The 20,251-nt window shown below is 40.7% G+C and overlaps 1 protein-coding gene across 1 annotated transcript in view; it reads left to right on the forward strand.

Moving 5' to 3' along the window:
• Positions 1-1,810: 1,810 nt before the first annotated feature.
• LOC139693229 (uncharacterized) overlaps positions 1,811-20,251 on the forward strand; it is a 126,311-nt gene continuing 107,870 nt past the window's right edge. The window contains exon 1 of the mRNA XM_071591370.1: positions 1,811-3,465. The gene's annotated coding sequence lies outside the window, so the exon portion shown is untranslated. The remainder of the gene's footprint in view (positions 3,466-20,251) is intronic.

Genomic DNA, 20,251 nt, shown 5'->3' on the forward strand with positions numbered 1-20,251 from the left:
GATTTAGAGTTGTGTACACTTACTTCAATGGTGGGTCGCAAACACGTTTTGGGGAACATTTGTCACCGAATCTTAAAAACGTTGGAGAAATTTTAGGAAAGGAGCTAATGAAGTGATTTGATCAGTGCCAGCTCTTTCAAATTATTTTCTTTACCAGTGGTGCCTGATTTACGGAGGGGTTTTCGTGTTTTGAATGCGGGCCAAATATGAACGCGCGGGATCGGATGCTCAAAGAAAACATTCAGGAGTCCCTTGAATTTTGAGGACGACTGAATAATCTCTTGATGTCTTATTTAAGTAAAAAGGTTGCGTGCTCTCTTGCAGGAGAAAGTGCAGAAACTTCTGCAATCGCTCTCTCCAAAAGTGCAAATACATGTAAGAAAAATGGCATTCAGAGAGGCGAAAGCGTCAGTAGCCTTTAAAGAAAACTTTCACTAGCCTGGAAAAGTGAGAGTGCATATTTAAAGACGTAACTACGAATTTGAATGAAATTTTAATCGTTGCGGATGATTAAAATAGATAATTACGCTATATTTAAGCTGTATCTGGAGTAAGGGAATTTCTAGTTATTCAAATAAACGTGACTAGTACGTTTATAGGAAATGAACTCAAAAAAACAACTCCAAAATTTACAAACAGAGAATTTTCGGTGGCATAATATTTTGGTATATATTTTTAGATATTCTCCCCAACAAATTTCCACTTTTGAAGTGTAAAGTTAAACGGAGACTTCAAATGAGATGTTTAACACTGCCAGATATTGAGCAAGCATAAAAATTTTTGCTCCTGTTTCGTACATGAACGATTAATAGAATATAGATAGATTAATAGATATATTTGGAAATTTAGACATTCTTCTTAGTAAAAAAAACAACATTCCACATCTTAGCTCATACCCGCAATGGCGTCTTTCATCTTTTGCATAGCTGAAATGTTTCCATAACCTGACAACTTTGGATCTACGAATAAACAGCAAGTGTAGGTGCGATCATTAATATGTATTTTGGTGATGTTTGGATGAAACCGGCTAAAGAACGATCAGAGACCCGCGTATTTTATTCATTGTCTTCAAGGTGCACTCGATGTATTGTCTAGATTTTTTAGTTTCAATGGAATTTGACATCCCATGAAAATTATGTCCCGCGTAAGTAAAAATAGCAAAACTTACACGATACGCACGAACGGTATTCAGTCTCGAAAATATTCGCTTTCAATAACGTCGAGTTCGTGGCGCCTAAGCCTCGAAAAATCCCGATAATAGAACAATCACAAAGATCGAGGCATTGGTCGAGCCTATGGTGTCAAAACCTTGTCAACTTCAGGCCTCGACAATGTCTTACAATCTGATTAAGGCCCGGACCAACGGTCCTCCCCACCGAGTTCCCTTTTTCGGGCCAAGCAGTAAACTCAGGGCCGGCCACCCGAATGCCTGAAGTGTTTGGGAGAATTCCGCCATCAATCGAGCATCATAAATCAATTTAAGCATCCTTTCTCCCGCCGCCCACACGGCGAATGTCCCCCGGAGATCTGTGCAGGGTGGGAAACATCCCCTCTCTCACCTCTCCCCATCGCTTCCCATTCAACCCCTCGCCGATACCGACTCAACCATCTCTTCAGTCCATCCCCCTTCCAACCCCCTCGGAACCGACTCAAGTCCCGCACCAACGCCCATGCATCCACCTTCAGTCTTTCATCCCTTCCTCCCTCCCCCCCTCTCTCTCTCTGCCCTCCCTCCCTCTCCCTCCTCACCCCACCCCTCTCCGCACCGCCGCTCCATGCGCGGGACTCCAGTCTGCCCAGCGACGCCGAGTGGGGCCGAGCTTACCGCGCCGTCTCCTCTTCCGCCCGCACTCCATTCCGTGCGCGCCTCCTGCCATCGCCGATACGGCGGGAGAGCCCTTCTCGACGTCCGCCCTACGGTTTCGCGAGAGAAGAGACACTGAGAGGACTGAAAAACTTCTTCTTCACTCTCGCTTCGGGACCTTACGTTCTTTCCCGAGTGTCTTCTCGTTTTAATTCGCGAAATTTCGCGGATTTCTCGACTACGGCATCATTTCGTGCATCCAGATATCGGTTTTGCTTCCGTTTCTCTTGGAATCCCGTTTGTACCCTCCTTTCGAGGAGTCTCGTGTTTCTCGATCGAAAAATTTCTCGATTTTACCCAAGGATTCTCAAAGGGCACTCGAACGAGGAGGATTTTCCTCGCCTCCGAAGGGGAACCTCGTCATTTCCATCATCCCCGCGAGTCCGACGCCCTCCCGAATAACCGACGGACAGCAGGGGACTCGCTGTCGTGCCGCATCGTGGGCATCACCTTTCCGCCGCTCCAAGCCGCCCTTGTTCAACCCCGGCGGAGTGCCGGCGTGGAGATAGGAGGAGACCGCGTGAGTGACGGTCTTACGCTCGTCCACCTTCCGCGTTTTCCCATCCCCCTTCATCCGAGCACGCAAGCAAACGCGCCCGGCATTGTTTTGAAACTGTCGGCGGCGCGTGGGCGGTCGCGTGCCGGCTAGAGGGGAATCAGCAGTCGGCGTTTCGTGGCCGGGAGTAGTGGTGTAGTCGTGGAGAGGGGGTGGGATAAGACACGGGGAGTGTCGGGGCTCGACACAGGCGTCGCCGCCGTCGCACAGAATCCTCGGAGTGTGATTGACTCGAAGACCGAGGGGCAACGGGGGCGCTTTCGTGGCTCAAGAGAGGCGGAGGACGAAGGAGGGCGGCTAGGCAACGAACCGAAAAATTCATCATCGGAAGAAAGAACAGAAGAAAGCCTGCCCACGCTCTGGGCTCTTCGTGCCTTTTAATCGAACGGCATATAGGAGAAAGGTAGAGGTGGAGGCTTCAGACACGTGAGGACACCCTCCCCAGATTGGGATGCGGTTTTCATAAATTACACAGAGCTCACCGCGAGAGACAAGAGAATCGCGAATACGAGTGAGCGAAAAAGGGAAGGAGTGAGAGGCCAAAGAAATAAGGCCCGGCCGTCCTAGTGGGTGAATACTTGTTGCACGCCTCACACGGCTTCGAGGGAGGAGGAGTGTAGAAGGACCAGAGAAATATTCGTTAGAGCTCGCGAGGACACCTGATGCCGACTTCGGGGCCGTCCAAGCGGGAACAACGGCGAGAACCACACTCTTCTGGGATTCGGAGCAGTCCGCGATCGACGCTTGGGAAGTAAACGGGAGAAATAACCCTTCGCGTGAAAATATTCACGCAGATTGAAAAAAGAAAAAAAAAGAATCAGTGCACGCATTGTTTCGCGCGGACCGCGGAGGAGAGAGGTGCGGGGCTCGAGTTGGAAACCAATGGCTTTGGAAGCGACGCCGTCCATCAGCCGTCGAGGCCGTCCGAGCACGAGTCGAGAGATCTTCCGGTGGAGCGAGGCTCGAGGGTAGGCGCTCTTGAGGGGCGGCGGGGTGCCAGCAGCGGCGACCGGGAGGGAGGAGGACGCCTCGTCCCAAAAAAGCGGTGAGTGGACGAGGGAAAACTTTATCCGCACTTAAATCACTTCGTCGGTGAAGAGAAAGCATTGAAAAAGTCAAGCGGCGACCAATTGTTCTACGGAATACCATTATTTTCCTCTCGTTCAACTCCCCCTCGTCTAGAGCCCCAGTTTTTGTTCAGGAAGTACCAAAGGAAAATTCCCCCTATGAACTAGCTCGTATCCAAGCCATTGTTCGACGAATCACTGGAAGCTACCAAAAGTTTGGGCGTTCCTTTTCCTCGATAATTGGCGGTTTTAGATGACTATTGGTATTCAACTGGCAAATAAATTAAATATACTTTCCATCATGTATTTTTCCACCAGAATATTTTTTGATTCTAACTTTTCATCGCGTGAGTTGAAGTGTATAAATTTTCGATAGTGAATCTGGTTTAAAACATAATTGATAAGAATAGTAATATTTCCTTTAAGTTTTCATTTGACTAATATTCATACCTATATTTAATAAAACAACTACTTTTATAAATCAATTGCTATACTAACACTTACTTTTCACCCATTGCTTAAAGCATTAAATAGACTGATCTCTTTGAAAATGTTACTCTAGGAAAATTAAACTACGCCAACATAGGCACATGACGAAAAGAATATATGACGTGGATAAATAAACAATACTGATAGTGCAGCATGATGTTAGGGTTAAGATGAAATACCCAACATTATTTTCACACAGAGTAAATTTGCGCCTTCATTTACTGGTAAAATTATAGGAGGGAATTGGTTTATTTAGAGCCACTCGTAATATTAGCGACCGTAACTGGTACTTTATGGAGCAATGAATAGTGAGGGAATGGATTTTACAAAGTTAAGTTATTAATGTTATTTTATCCCGCACAGAATAGACTTGCAAATCTTTAAGATGCCTTTTGTATTATATAAGTTGTTATTGTAAAAATAATTGGCTTTATATTACAGTTCCGATTGGATCTGACGGCCAGTTTCAGCTGTTGCAGAAAAATCGAAAATATAGTAATACCTTAATCAACTATTTAAGAAACATGTCCGGAACTAATTGTCGATTATTTTGAAAATCATAAAAAAAACAGGAAGGCTTTGTAGTTTTAAGTTAAATTTAATATTTTCGGTCAATCAAATTTCTTAGACTTTCGGGCCCTATTAAGTTTCTTAAGGCTGCCAAATTTACCGCAGTTTTCAGCTGATCATTCTTACGCATGTTGAAAAAAGCATAATTAAATTTAAAAGTCTCTTAAAGATTACAAAATTACGAGAATCTTCATTAAAATAAAGAATGAAGGCTCCAACCAAAGAATTTTCAGAACGAAATGGGAGGTACATAATCGGAAGTCAAACCGTCGAATGCTCTACCATGGGAACTTATAAAAAATGTGAGAAAGGTTGGCCATTGGGCAGTAAAAAAATTAAGATGGGATGGGGCCGCATGAAGTGTTTGATTGAAAACTCATGGTGATGCTCTTCAAAGATTTTTGTATTCGGTTTGAAGATCTAAGTTTAAGGACACGGGGAAGCGTTGTCTCTGAGAACAATAATTTTCCTGACTGCCACCGTAAAATTATCACTGCCGAGCTGAGGAATATTAATCAATTGAAAAATGGACCCCGAAAGAAAAACTCAAGATTTTAAACAGCAAAACAAAGCCTCTAAGAAGCTTATTTAATTCATGCTGACCTATAACATTTTAAAGTGTGCAAAAAAAATATAAATGTATAGATATCACAGAAAAATGAAAATCTGTTACAAAGTTCAAAGAAGTATAATGTCTCAGAGAATCAAATAAATTTGACATTCTCTCATTCAAATTGAAATCTTTAGGATGGTTTAGTGAGCATAAGGGAATACATTTTCATTATGTGCTAAATATACTGCGCGGAGCGAAGGAAGGGCACTCTCGCCTGGAGGCATTGATATAAAAAAGAAAATGGGACTCTTGAATCGGTTTTGGTCTGGATAACAGGATATACGAACTAATTTTCTATCGTATTTATTGACGAAAAGCAACACAAATAATAGGTCAAAGCGTCACGTGCAAGAAATTATTTATCGGAAAAGAGCCTTGAATGACTGAATACGGACCTGACTCGCCGAACAAACCCATACCACTATATTTAGCTCTGTTGAAAATTCGTAGCCAAATTTATTCATATAAATACGTGAATTTGATGTTTTTTGATAGAGAAGAGAACATTTTTCAGTGAAGTACGATGCGTTGCCAGTCGTAACTATACACATTGTACATTACAATGATGAATATTATGAATTGACTTTTCTAAAATCAATGGTGATGTATCGAGGGAAATGTCCATGAAACATGTAAAGGGATTAATTAATAGCGTGGCTAGAGGTTTTTAATCGACTGTATATTATTAATATTGAATTAATTATTCTTTAAATATCCAACAACAGAGTGTAATCACTCTTATACTTATGCACATCCCGTACTTAAGAATAAACTTTCATCCCTCTCAACACAAAGGAATCCCACCAACTCGGCCAAATTCAATTGAATCAATTACGTGTGCCTAATTTTAAACTTTCAAAATATTGCTGACGCTCATATTTTGTGAGAAATACGTTAATTTGTTGGAGCAACTGATTATTAAATTGATTTTTTTAAAGTCATCTCACGAATTAGTAGGTTAAATGGAACTTCAAAAAAAGTCGAGCGGCGACTGAGGTAAAGTTATCCGTTTCTCTTCCGCACACATTCTGAAAGATAAAAAAATCTATTTGATCCGTTTGAAGCCTTCAGAACTTTGCATGCACCATGTAGAATAGCACGCGACGGTATTTTTCTCTTACAGCGCTTTTATATGCTGGAATCAATCTTCGTGCCAAGAAGCTCTTTCAAGAGGCGTGGTTTCTACCCGCGACTTAATTCGCCGGTTCACACCCCCCATCGGCCAACTCCACCCTTTCCCCCCCGTCTCCCCCTTCACACTCCCCGCATTCGCAGCAGCAGTAGCCATTACCCCGACTCCGTCCCCATCCTCCTCCACCCCCCTATCCCCCATCGTCCCTCTCCCGTGTGGAAGTCCTGCCCGCACCCCTCCGTGAATATGCGCGCCTCTGCTGGTGACATTAATTTGCCCAAGTATAAGTGGGCCCCAAATTGCTTACCGCCAAGGCGATCCTGGTCTCCAGGCTCGACGTTTCTTTAATCACCGAGCAATTTGGCGTGAAGCATGAACCTGGTCCGGGATAATGTTTTGGTGGGGGGATTGTAGGAAAATTTTATGCATGAGTTTCTTGATAAAAATGGTGGAAAGTCCCGTAGTACGGTATTTTCCTTTTTTGGCGAGGAATTGCGAAGGCGATTGCGTTGAATAGTGACGGCGTAAGTCCCAAATGATTTTCCAAATCTGAAAAACCCGATGAAATTCATGTACACAGCTAAGCATCGTATCAATTAAATAATAAATATATAGATTAACACTTAAGTATGGAATATATCGTAGAACCGGTTTTTTGATATTATTTATGATTTAACATTTTAACTAGTTGTGTAACAATGTAGAATCTGACTCCCCCATTTATCAACGCAATCTTCTTCGCAAATAAAACTCATCCATGTAAATGCATGTATCCCTCATTTGTATGGCGCAACATTTGGCATGCATAAATGCATACATGTATGTTCAACCAGTTTCTAATGTAAAAACTGAGATCTAGTGCAACAGAGAAAAATTTAAGCATGGGGTGAATTCAGCATATTTTATGTTTTCTCGGTACAGATTAATTTTCAGTGGATTCTCAAATACAGTATTATTTTTAAAGTTGTACATAACTTTTAAATGAGACTTTTCGGCTGAGAGACATTTTAAAAGTAACCGGGTTGAAAACTCATCGTATTAGATTCTTCTTTTCCTAGAGGATGAAGTAGATACGAAGATGGTGACAGATTTGGCGCCAGATTTGGTGCCGGGATAAGGTTCTTGGACTGACTGCCGACACCCTGTACTCCTTTGGGATGCCCAAACCCGTAATGCAGATGATGGAGGGGTTATGATGTCACAATACAAAGATTCAACTCTGATATCTGGTACTCTTTTCGGGTCACTTTGTCCGCTAGTAAACCTATTAGAATGAATTGATCACTCGTTTTTTTCTCTATAATTTCAACCATGAGCGAGATTCTGTTCTCATTAATGATTTTATTGGCCACTTTGAAAGTCCAGAATTAAAAACCACAAATTAATTATCAGGATATTTTTGGATTTTTGCGCAATCTCAATCCTCAAAATTCTCATCTTGTTTCGCGATTCCGAATCGATAATACATTCGCGTGGTGGATCATCATGATTAAAAGATGTTCCTTTGATACTTTATTATTATTATTAATAAAAATACACATGTGCTAATAGACATTCTCAGGTGGCACACAAGTCCCAAATAATTGCAAAAGATAGTACATAAAACCAGACTTCAAAACACAAATCTCTTTGACAAAACAAGTGAATCCCCATCCCATTTACAGCCATTAATCAGCAAGAAAAAAAAGATAAATTAAAAATAAAATTAAGCTATTACATATAATACATTACACCACACATCAATCAAATTATTACATAAACAGGTATGCCTTACATCTATTCTTAAAAGTATACACTCTGTTAGGAAAGGGCTCGAATATTTTTGCAGGTAAGGTGTTCCACTCAACAATTGTTCTATTTAGAAAAGAAATTTTTTTTTATTTGTTCTCTGTGCCCGGCATTTTACCTTAAATTTGTGATCATTTCTGCCTATAAAATTTGGGTTCCCCGCCTCTTTCCTAAGATCTGCCCAAGCTTTCTCCCCCTTCAGAATTCGGAACATTCCACAAAGTCTGCTTACTTTCCTTCTAGTTTCTAGAGGTTCCCAGCCCAGCGTTTCTAGCATGTCAGACACACTCTCTATCCTCCTATGCTTTCCCAGAACAGCAGCCCCCGGGCAGCCTTTCTTTGCACCTTTTCCAGTTTTTTAATATGACCTTCTTCATGAGGGTCCCATACAAGAGAAGCGTACTCTAAAATCTATTTTATCTTTATTCAAACTTGATGAGATGCAATCCCAATATAATGTTGAATTCTTATAAAGTACTAAATATTCTATTAGTTTATTATAATTATAATATTCTAATAGTGGGAATATCGTGCAAAAGTTACCGTTGACTTCCGTGGCCCGTACAATCTCATTTTAGACAATGTTCAGATCCCCTTAGCGTCATCCAATTTTCATGTAATTTCGGTCGCGCGTAGGTCTGGAAGAAATCTACGAAAATACGTGGAAAAAATTTAAAAATATAAAGAAATATGTGTATACAGGATTAAAGGTGTACAAAATTAATTCATAAAGCCATCCTTAAAAATGCCGTAAGAAGCTCAATTTCACCTTACGATGTGTATAATGTCAATTCCTGGGTGCATCTGAAGATTTTGGGTTTTTCGAGATATTCTTAGTCAAATAAATATGCATTTTCAATTGGTATAAATACATACTGAATTCACGTCAATATATTGGATAGTAGTGATAAGTTTTCATACCCAGCTACATCGATGATAACAGTTAATCGTACCCGCAGGAGTATGTAGTCATTAGGGGATACCGATCCCTTTGGTATCTGAGACACTTGGAAAGGGTATTGCGTTAATAGTTATATCGGGAATGGGTGAAAATTTACCATTTCTTCTGACTGAGAATGCTTCACAAGGGAGCAGTTTATTTGGAAATTGACCCATTCCTATTAAAGAGAACTTGGGATACCACCACCGCTGCCAAGCAGGCAGTGGCATATTCCTTTTTGTTTTCTACATCTACATCTCCATAATGCCTCGCAAGCCGCCGCAAGGGCGTGTGGCGGAGGGGGGGTGTTAGGTCACCACCCGTAAATAGAAACAATACCACATGCAAAATCAACAAACCGTTAAGTTTTAAACCTTTGAGTTTGACCTTGGAGTTATAAACTGGGGCACAGTCGGATTCATCCCCTTATTCCCTTTGCGAGCGAATTTGATTCGGCGAGTAAGGTCAACCCCAGGTGAGAAAGCCATTTATTTCTTCCACGGTCTAATACCACAGCCACTTTCATTCGTAACGTTTTACGCCGTGTGCTTTGGGGGCATTTCAGTCCCCCGAATATACTTGACCTCCAACGCTTAAAACTAGTTGCTGCTCAGGTTGCGAGCGCACAGTGTCCGCGTCAACGCTCACGAACGGAACACCGAATAGTGGGCGGAAATGTCAATTTTTTTTTCAAACTTTGCGTGCGCTCATGCGTCGGGTCAAGAGGGCGAGAAATTTTTTATTTTTCAGATCGACTTAAGTATCGGCCTTGGTCTTGTGTGTCGCTGACCACTCGCACTCCCTCTCCCCGCCATTATGCTCTTCTTAGCGTATCCTCCGAACCGCAGCTACGTATTTTGCTCACCAGCCCGCGGTGAGCATTCCCGCTCGAACGGGGCTATATGTGCAGGCTCTGGCTTGAGAATATCCCATTTCCAACTTTTATCCCATTATCCCCTTTTCTTTGGGGGAGGTCGGATCTTAAGTCACAGTTGCATGTCCGGGGCATCTATCCAAAATTGAGGATACTATATATCGACCGGCTGCGCGTGATGAATCATTTCTTTACCGTTTCTCATCTCGAGGGGATGCTACGTCGAGTGGATTTCTGACAATTGACCCCACGGAAGATTATGCCAATCTGCCCCATTTATTCTCCCGCGTCAATCTTTAAAATCTCTACACCTAAAGGCAAACCGGTGACGATCCAGTGAGTGGCTGCTCCTAGTTTACTAATCGTTTATTTGCAGAGCACATATGCACAAAACTTGTTGAGTGCTATGATCCCATCGGGGGTAAAATAACGATAGAACATTGTAATGATGTTAGTTACATTGAAGGAATTAAGTCTTTTTTTCAAACAGCTGTTCGGAAAGTATGGTGAAGAAAATGTGAAGAGGAAGTTCAATGTCGTATATTCAGCAATTATTTGGAATTGCCTTAAAGAGAACATTCGTTCGGGAATCGGGTAGGGAAAGGAAGGCTGGCTAATGAAAACATGCAATGGAGGAACTCGGAGCGTCACAGGAGTGCTGAAAAATTGGCATGGGAACCCCATGAAACACGAAAGGTGATGGACTTAAACTAACGCAAATACAACAATCTGGGGTTTTGCTTGCAGTATCGTAGCATTAATTCAAGCCCCGCCTTGCTTCGACGAGTCAGGCAATAGCGACGAAACAAGAGTGAGAGAGCCAGGAAAAGCTTAGCAAATCTTTTCCTGGCTCACTCAATTTTTTTCTAGACACAAAAATAAGGAAAAATAAATAAATAAATAAAAATATTTTTCATTTTCAATTTTCCTTATTCCTCATGGACTTCTGGCACAATGCTGTTAAATTCGGCGTTATATTGAAGCAGTTTCAGTTTCTTTCACATCGGAAAGATAGTTTTATTTACTATTAGAAAACTGATATATCGAGGATCGATATTTATTTTAAATACTTGCAGTCTCCTCAACACAAAAATTTGGAAGGTATAGAGAATACAGAGGCTATCGAAGATATGAACATGTAGAAAATCAAGGAACTGTGCTCTGGACGTACGATGATTGGTATATATTGCTAACGAAATTGTCGATATTGTTCGATACGAGCGATTGTTATCACCACGTCACTTCAATGTACAATCGCTACCTTAATATGTCTTGCATATCAATATCCGGTATTGGAAAATTAATATCGTGGATTGCTAGCACTTGTGTCGTAACATCCTCTCGCACTCGGATATTTTATAGCCTAACACCTGCCCTTGTGACCTCTGGAGGCAACGGCAAGCTTCACGGAGGAGAATGAGGAAAAGTGAAGCGCGCGATCGACGCAAGTAAGACGAGGTGGGTGGGGGGGTGGTAAGGGAAGACCGGGGGCGGCTGCACACGCCCGGCAGACCCAGCGTCTCTCCTTCCTCAAGCCTCGCTCTCTGTCGAACGAAGCTGAAAGACGAAGAACGACAAAGCTTTCGATACGATTTCTTATCTCCTAAATCCCGTGAATGTTGCGGCGATTTTTTTTGCGCTATGATGCATGCAGGAAAAATAGTTGCAGAATTTTCTTTGAGTCCTCCGAGACGTGCCTCTGAATCTAAATTTAACTGTGGAAAACCGGACGATCTACTTCAATCCCTAGCCCTCCATTACTAGCGTGATATTCTAAATATGATAAATTAAACGTCCGACAGAAATGGAGCATCGGCTGTCTCAAGTAATGGTGTGCATGCGTATAGCGATTCTTTATTGAGTAGAGGAAGAATGAAATATGCATAAGTAGATATTTTGCCACGATCTGATAGAAATTATCAAAATATGTAACTCTGGTTTCCGCAGATATTTTATTGTTTACGAGCTGAGTTTCCTTGCGACGCAACGTCTTCAGAGTTCCTTAAGATCTCGATAGTCGTCGTACAGAATTAAGGTTCCGTGGTAAACAAAGCAATGTATTTTTCACGGATAGGATTACTTGCACAAAGTGACACGTGTTATTGTTGGCTCGAATTAAAATCAAATAGAAAATGAGGCGTTAATTTTTTACGATATACATTTTTTAAGTGAATCACTACAGATTTACTATGAAAATGCTGAAACTTAAGCAGATGTTTAGCTATATAAGACATTAGATATATTATAAAGAACAGATATTTAAAAAAATATATCTTATAAGAGTTCCCGTTACGTAAGGATGGATACCTATCCTTTATTTCCAGGAAATAACGCCGGAGTGCCTAAAAATATAATTTTTTCCGTAAAGACTGCGCTATTTCATGCCTGCTTGACCAGAAAATTGTTTGGAATGTTAATGGAAGAATCAATGACAGCAGAATAATATTATGACTTATATCTCGAAACAAATCCCTTCATGAGCACGTAAGACTGGATGCCTACTACATTTCTAATGACCGATAAAAGATAACCAAGCCATAAAAAGATGACTACTTTACGGATAGTAAGCCAACCAACCCGCCCAGCTTCAACTTTGCTTAAGTAGTTGAGGGTTGGGCACAGCTTACATTATAGAATTCACATGTATGGATTTCACCAACTATTATGCTCACAGTATCATGCAACTATTAAGAGCATATTATTTTCTTTTGCCACATCTGCTAACCCCGTAAAATTAAGTTACCTAAAATATCGCAGAGATATGTTCACATGTCCAGAGTATCACCTGGTTTTCCATCCGAGACCCTCAGCACCATTTGCTCGAATCTCGAGAGCTTCTCCCACTGGACTACTCAGCCTCCGGGAAATATATCCTCAGCATTATTGACTGATTGAGAAAGCGGCTATAACGCGATTCAAACCCTGTGGAAAGGATAAAAACTTCGAGGTTATAAATGCCTATTGATTTATGAATAGCCACACCAAATTTACAAATGGAAAGGTGAATCACTTCGCACGTGAAAGAAAGAGAAATAATCCCTCCTGATCCAGTTAAGCTGTGAAGTACTGTTTCCACATTCAGTCCATGTGCAGTTCCTCGAGTGGCAAAATAGATCGTTCTGGATGCTAGTATGTTTTCATTCGGATATCATTCTTTTACAAAAAAATTGAGGCTAATTTGTAATACTCACGTATTATAAATTAAATACCCCGAAGTAAAATCATGGAAAAAAATCAAAATGCTTTACCAAAAATATAACGGACTCTTGGCAAAACATATTAGTTTCCATCTGTTTCCATTAGTTTTAATTCTGAGTTTTATACGTGAATATAATTTTTTTTAATGGTTTCAGAACCATTACGGAAAAAATGACGCCTAATGTTTCTCTTAAACGTGTCAATCGGTATCTTTCAAATGTAAACGACAGGCTTACAAAACAAATTAAAAATAAAACTCTTTTTAAAATGAATATTGCATAAAAATTAACACTTGTACGTCAATGATAGTATATGCCACGGTGGCAAAACGTTAATGATAAATGATATGGTGTACTCGTGGAGGCTGTGGGAAATCAATCTTCAATATACACAATAGGTATAAAATTGACTGGAATGGTTATAGTTTTTCCATTAATCCAATTAGAATCACTTTAAAGTTATCATCGAGGTTAAACAGTTTTCATGAGAATATTATCTCAATTTTAAATAACCGATCACCACAGAACACTACTCGAAGTTTGGTGTAATAGGCGAGTGTGTAGAGACCACATCGCACCTATCCGCGTTAAATTAAAAGGGAATTCAGTTGATTAAGGTGGAGGGAAGGGATTGAGATTATAGTGAACTGAGAATCCTCGGATATTAGAAGGGGTTTTCCAAACACATCACCCAGGGTTTGAGCACGAAACTGGTCAGTATCCGAGCGTCATGCTCACCGGACTGCCGTCTTTTTATGACTTATCCCCAAATCTCTCCAAAATTACTCGGGCGAGGGTTTTCTTTTGTTGGCCCCAATTTCAAAGCACTAACGTTAAATGACGCTGCAATCACCTTTAGCGATGCTCAGACACATTAAAAAAAAGGACGCGATTCTGGGAAAAATTATTTCAACTTCTCCACTCCCCCCCCACCCACAAACCCGCCCCCCCCCTCTTCGCCCCCCTGACTATATCGGATCCACTCCCACGAGGTGCCTCCGCTCCCTCCCCCCCCTCAAGCACGCGTTTCAAGGTCAAATCGTGGAGATGACGTGTGACGCGTTCACAATGGCGAACACTTTCTGCTCTTGCAGACGCACAGGGTTTGGATGTCAACAGATGCGAAGGGGGGGGGGGGTGAGGTGGTTTTCGCAACTCGGAACTGGATCTGGACGTTTATTAGCAAACCGCTGTTTCCCGTGTCGTTTTTCTCCCCGAGCACATAGGAGCGTATACGTCAATATTTGGGGAAGCGGACGTGCTTAATCTCCCTTCGGGATGGCGACTCTAAAATGGGGCGAGAACGCCTTGAAAACAACATGTGTAAGCCTCCGCAAAAATACCAAAAATATAGGAAGGAAAGGGATCTAGTATGCCGCAGAAAGTTATTATGTCGGTTAAGTAATTTACAGTGCTGCTTAATTGGAAAACATTTACACGGGGTTGGAAAGATGAGGAGTGACGAAATCAGGGGATGCATGAGCCTTAGCGTCACCATGGATGCAACTTAACTTCATACCCAATTTACAATTAACAACTTAGCCATCCATTAGAAAATATACTGGATTATCGTTTCGACAAACAAAGTGTAGTATGCTTTAAGAGAGTATGTTGCAGATGTCAAGTATAACGACTCTTTATGAAAAATTAATGACACGTGATGATGATTAATGGTAACATCATATATCTATAGCTGGATAGTATCCTTCGAGTTTCACGTTACGTGAATTTCGTTTCCACTGCCTGTTTTTTCATCATTTACGAAACCTTTTTTGAACGCTGAATTTCTTTGTCTGCGTTGATTCGTCTGTAACGTGGAAAACCTGCGTGGCCGAAGTGTGTCATTTTCCCAGGGATGTTCGATTTTTAATCAGTGGGGCACCAAAATCTGACTCGGGTCAAAAGTTTAGCCTCGGGAATTTTCCGAATGACGTCAAAGACTCACGCTCTCGATCGAGTGACCGAATTTACTATATTCCACCTTTGAACGTGACGCGGACATTTGAGGCACAAGAGTGAGGACGCCAACGGCAGTGGCGCGTCGCGTCGTGTTGTGGCTGGTATTACCACGCTTAAAAGCAATTAAAAGCAGAAAATTCATTTATTGTAACTCTGTAAAAACTCGTTATAAAATGCAGATGGTCATCTCAAAATACAGATGGATGACTCAAGGGGTGCGAAGAATGATATCCTCTGTGAAGAGGCTACAACAATTAGAATATGAACATATTTGCTATTCACGATTTCATTTCACTTTGGACATCAGCTGAATTCTCAGGTCTAGTCAGGGTTAAGCTATGATGTGTCAACGCAATGGGTCATCTGGGCATCATAAAAAAATAATTTGGAGTATATTCAAATACATATTCATGAGAATTTTTCCCACAAGTGCATTAGTACATTCATGATTAATGAAACCTAAGTGATAATATTTCATTTATTTAATCTGCTTGAATATATCTATTTAAACGAAAAATTGGAATATAGTTCCAATTTTGTCAACGTGCGTAGTAGCTACATTTATTAAATATTCTACACAAATAGTCTCGGCTATGTTTTAATTCCTGATTTTCAGGATATCTCACGTGAACTAATGAAGGAATTATCCAATAGAATTCTTCTGCTAAGATCAGAGGAGGTCCAAAATTATGCAGAAATAAAGGTTACGTAAAAAATTAACGATCTAACAAATATTTTTTCTCTCCCGGATAAAATTTCATCTAGGGGCTCTTAATTTTTTAGCTATTATATTTTAACCGTTGAATAGACTTGATCTTGTTTCATTGCCTTTAATTTAATGGAAACAATTTTGAAATTAGTAAGAAAACAGTTTCTTCAGTTGCAAAATATTTATTACATATCTGCGAATTATATATTTCATTTGTACACATTTTTGAACCCAAATGTTCAGGGCTTGCAAATACCCACGGTTATTTTCATAATCTTATTGAAAACTATTCCTTATCGCTGGCAATAAGGAATAATTTGAAAGAAAATAATATGATTGATGTTTTATAACTTTATTCCAACACCAGTGGACATAGAGTGGGACGGAGAAATCGTTTTAGCTGAAGAAAAATACAGCTGACGCCGTTATGCACATAGAGAAGAGAAAAAGACGCGGTGCAAAATTCAAAGAAGGCAGAGTAAGTAATTGGTAGAAATGAAAGGTCGTACTAGAAGGGAGGATGAAAATAAGTCGTGAGAATAGATCTAGTAAATTACACGAATACTGATATAAAATAGATAGTGCTGAAGAAGTAAATGACTTAGGCCTCCAAGAACAGAGGATGCCTTACTATAGTTGTTAGTGACCACCCAAAACCTGTCGCTCATCAGAAAAGTATCCACAAATATTCCAAAAACATACAAAGTGCGCAGATATATTCCTCAGGTTTAATATGAATTGGTACTTTGAGAAACTTTCAACGGATATATTTTTCCAGCAAACTAGGACGCGAACAGAAACAGTCAAAGGGGAGGCCTGGCGTTCAGAGCCGAGAGCTCTCTCGCACAATTTGGATTACGTATATGAAGCATACGGAATACGATGAAGAGTGATGCTGTTGAAAAACCCAGATAATTGAAACCAGAGCTGCACATAAAAGCCCGCAGCGATTTCAAACCCCTGGGAATTGTACACAGATTATCTCTGTAACCTTATCATTGGCGAGGGAGTGAGTCTGGTCGGATGGATTCTTGGGCGGGGCGATTGGAAAAACCCGGGTTTCTAGGAATTCGAGAGTCGAGTAATTTAAAACTACATAACCTCTGGGCTTTTAAATACCCCATTCAAACGGCCCTAGTGTGGAGCAATGACATTTCTGATCGTACGGACCTCGCGTGAATTTTAAATCGGTGATTAGCAGGCTGCGAGCTCATTATACTTGACTTGTTGTGAAATCCGCCAATTATCGAAGCGTAGCTGCCGTTATATGCATTTAGGTCGCTCAGTGACTCCTGACCTTTTGGTATAAACTCTGGCGGGATGGAATCGAGAAGACGGGAACAAGCCGAGGATGATGCGCTACAATCAATACGCATTGGACGGAGCGATCCAAATCGATCGTCCCATTTTCATGCCCATTCATTGGGGAAGACGTTTAAATCTTCTTGAAGATACTTCCCAATAGAGCTAGCTGCCTTCCTTCTCCAATTCTCGACACCGTTTCCCCATTGAACCAGAAAAAAATATGTGAAGCCGATACGGCGATGGACGAACGTATGGTGAAGATGTAATTCTGGGTATCGAAACACAAGCGATTGCATTTCTTCCCTCATACACCTCATTTATTGCCTCGATCAGAAAAAGAATGCTCCCTAAGGGAAAGTCATTCGTAACCATCACCTCACCATGCGCATAATTATGGGAAAATTTGAAAATTAAGAAAATCAAAACGTGAGCGCATAATCATTACTGACCTAAAGTTAAAAAGAATAATATTGATATTACCCAGTGATGAGATTTTATTTTCGTTAAGAGCCGATGGATTCGCTTTTACAAAATGTCTGCAGCCAGATGGAGATCTTTTGTATCAGCTTTCTTTCATTGTTGCTATAAAATTGATGGTCGATTTGAATTGTTAAACTACACTGATATTCAGTGCCATTTTGAAGTCCTTGTGACTGATTTAACTGCTGAATATGCTCATCAACCGTCGTGGCTACTAACTCGGAGGTTTTTTGGCAGGCGATGGAAGCTTTCACGCACTAAGTCCGAAGGTGTGAGACATCGCGCATTCAAGGTTGAGAAGGGTTCGGGATAAACGACATTCCACCAACACCAATGTGATGGCCTCCCAGATAAATGTGGAACCAAGAGAAAAACTCAGCTTGGAGTTTAACGAGTGTTTCCAGAGGAAATGACTGGATTTAAAAGCACACCCCTCGAAAAGTCAACCGGGTTTATAGTGATGAGGACATGTCGCCCCTTTTAAGTTTATAATGCAGACAAATTTTGGCCCCAATTAATTTTAACATGAAACATTTTTCAAGCAAAGTGGGATAATTTTAGAAAATATATTATGAAACGTGACCTCCCTCCGTTTGGCGTAAATTTTGTTGAATTTAAAGAGTATTTTGTATACACCTTGATAAATCATCTAAAAAAATTCTTGGTAATTAAATACCAAAAATTATGTGATGAATTACTTATAAAAGTGGGTATGCTCTCGATTTCAAAGTTAAAAATCCAAGCTAAAAAAATACGGAATCTCTGAGTTTTATTATCATGAATACAGCATCGCGTATCCGTGGATGAAACTTACCTTCTTCAATATAAATCTGATATTTCCGATCTTACAAACCTTGAAATTCCTTATATTTAAAATATAGACTATATAATAAAATCATAGGTATTTATGGGAAAGATATTGACATTCCTCCGGGTAAACGAAAATATATCTGCGTTGTTGAAGCTCCTAATTTAACGGTAAATCAATAAATGCAGGGTGGGTGTGGTAGAAGCGATTGATTTATTATTCTCAATTCCGTTTCAATAGAGAACAATAATCTCAATTTTTATTCCTGCTGTTAAGATTAAATCCTACCCTTCCAGTGTAATGTCACTCGGTTTTATTTTCCATCATATCGTCCGTCGAGACGGGATTTGCTCTGGGGTAACTGCAATCTTAACCGCCGAATTTTATGAACTTCTTATCTTCAAATACCTCGCTGCATAATGAGAAGCGCTCATTTTTCTCTAAGAGGGAGCTCTATAAATACTACACACTTGCAACAACTATGACGAATTTATTGGGTATATTTGCCTAAGTTCACACAGGATGCCTTGGTAATTAATAAGTTTCCCAACGCCCTTTGTATGAACCCATGTTCGTTTCAGCCAGAGCTGAAAATCTAATCAGGATAAACTGAAATTGCCTAAGACGGATTAGGAAAACGATATCAGACTTGGTGGCCCTCAGGCATCTTGAAGCTGGGAAGGGATATCTACGTCACATCATGTCATTATCTTTCTGCAGGATGGAATCGGTTTAAACAGGGAATGAATGTAACGAACATGTCACTTCGCATTATTATCTTAATTAATTATATCATAAATGGTGATTTGATAAAATAAATAAACTACTTCTCCTCCCTTAACCTATGGCACTGCGCTGCACGTAAAAGAACATTATTTTGGTTGGTGCACACTAATCTTACGTACTAGCTAAGATCGGGAAGAAGTTGATGGGACACTCCGGTTGGCGTCTTCTTGCATTGATCCCGGGGTCTGTCACGTTCCCTCTGAATGTGGTGTTGCGACTTATGGTAGGATGTTATTGCCACCGAATGGCAAGCTGAGAATATTCCCGGATGTTTGTTCTATGTCACGTGAAAGGATACCATACAAGTGCATATAGTTAAAATGGCGAGTATAAGAGTTACCTCAAAAAATTTCCGAACTAAACTCAAAACAGCTGATTTCAACGGTTTCGATTCTCCTACTGAGAAAAATACGTGATCTGAGGCTCGGCAACTCTGGCTATGTGTTTCCTTTCTGGAGCATCTTCAAGAGCGGCACGTGGATATCGGCGGAGATGACCAGATTTTGAAGATTCTTCGGTCATAAGTTTATCGGCAGTGCATATTTATATATGAGATAATTTTGAAAGTATTCTGGCATTTTCCTATAAAGTCTAGAGATACGGTAGTAATTGCTCGCTGGAAATTGTATGATTTGATGTTTGTTATTATTATTTTTAACTTATACAGGTATATCTCCTGTACACACACGATCATTTGATCGTTTCCGATTCAATTAGAGCGTTAACGGCAAGTTAAGAAAATACATTATCGATACGCTTAAGGTTTATCGATGAAAAGCCTAGAGTCCCCGTCACAAAGTAGAGGGTCGTGTTCCTCAGCCGGTATATTCTCAGTCACTCACGCCTATTCCTATGGTTCTGTCGCCACCAAAAGCTCACCAAATGGTTTTCCCAGGGAAATACCGAGACACCATCGCAAATGCGCGCCTGAGTATACTTGAGCAATGGTAGTAGATGAAAATCACCCGAGAGCCGACCCTCAACCAAAATCGTTGGGTCTTTGTTCGCATCAACCATCAAGATACCGGTAGAGGTAGAGAGACTAGATATCCCAGGGTTGTACAGTGGTCAGGGCATCGGTCCGGAAAACCGAAGGGCGTGGCTCGATAACGAG

Source organism: Hetaerina americana, unplaced genomic scaffold, assembly GCF_022747635.1.
Source record: "Hetaerina americana unplaced genomic scaffold, ioHetAmer1.1.p SCAF_1, whole genome shotgun sequence".
NCBI lineage: Eukaryota > Metazoa > Arthropoda > Insecta > Odonata > Calopterygidae > Hetaerina > Hetaerina americana.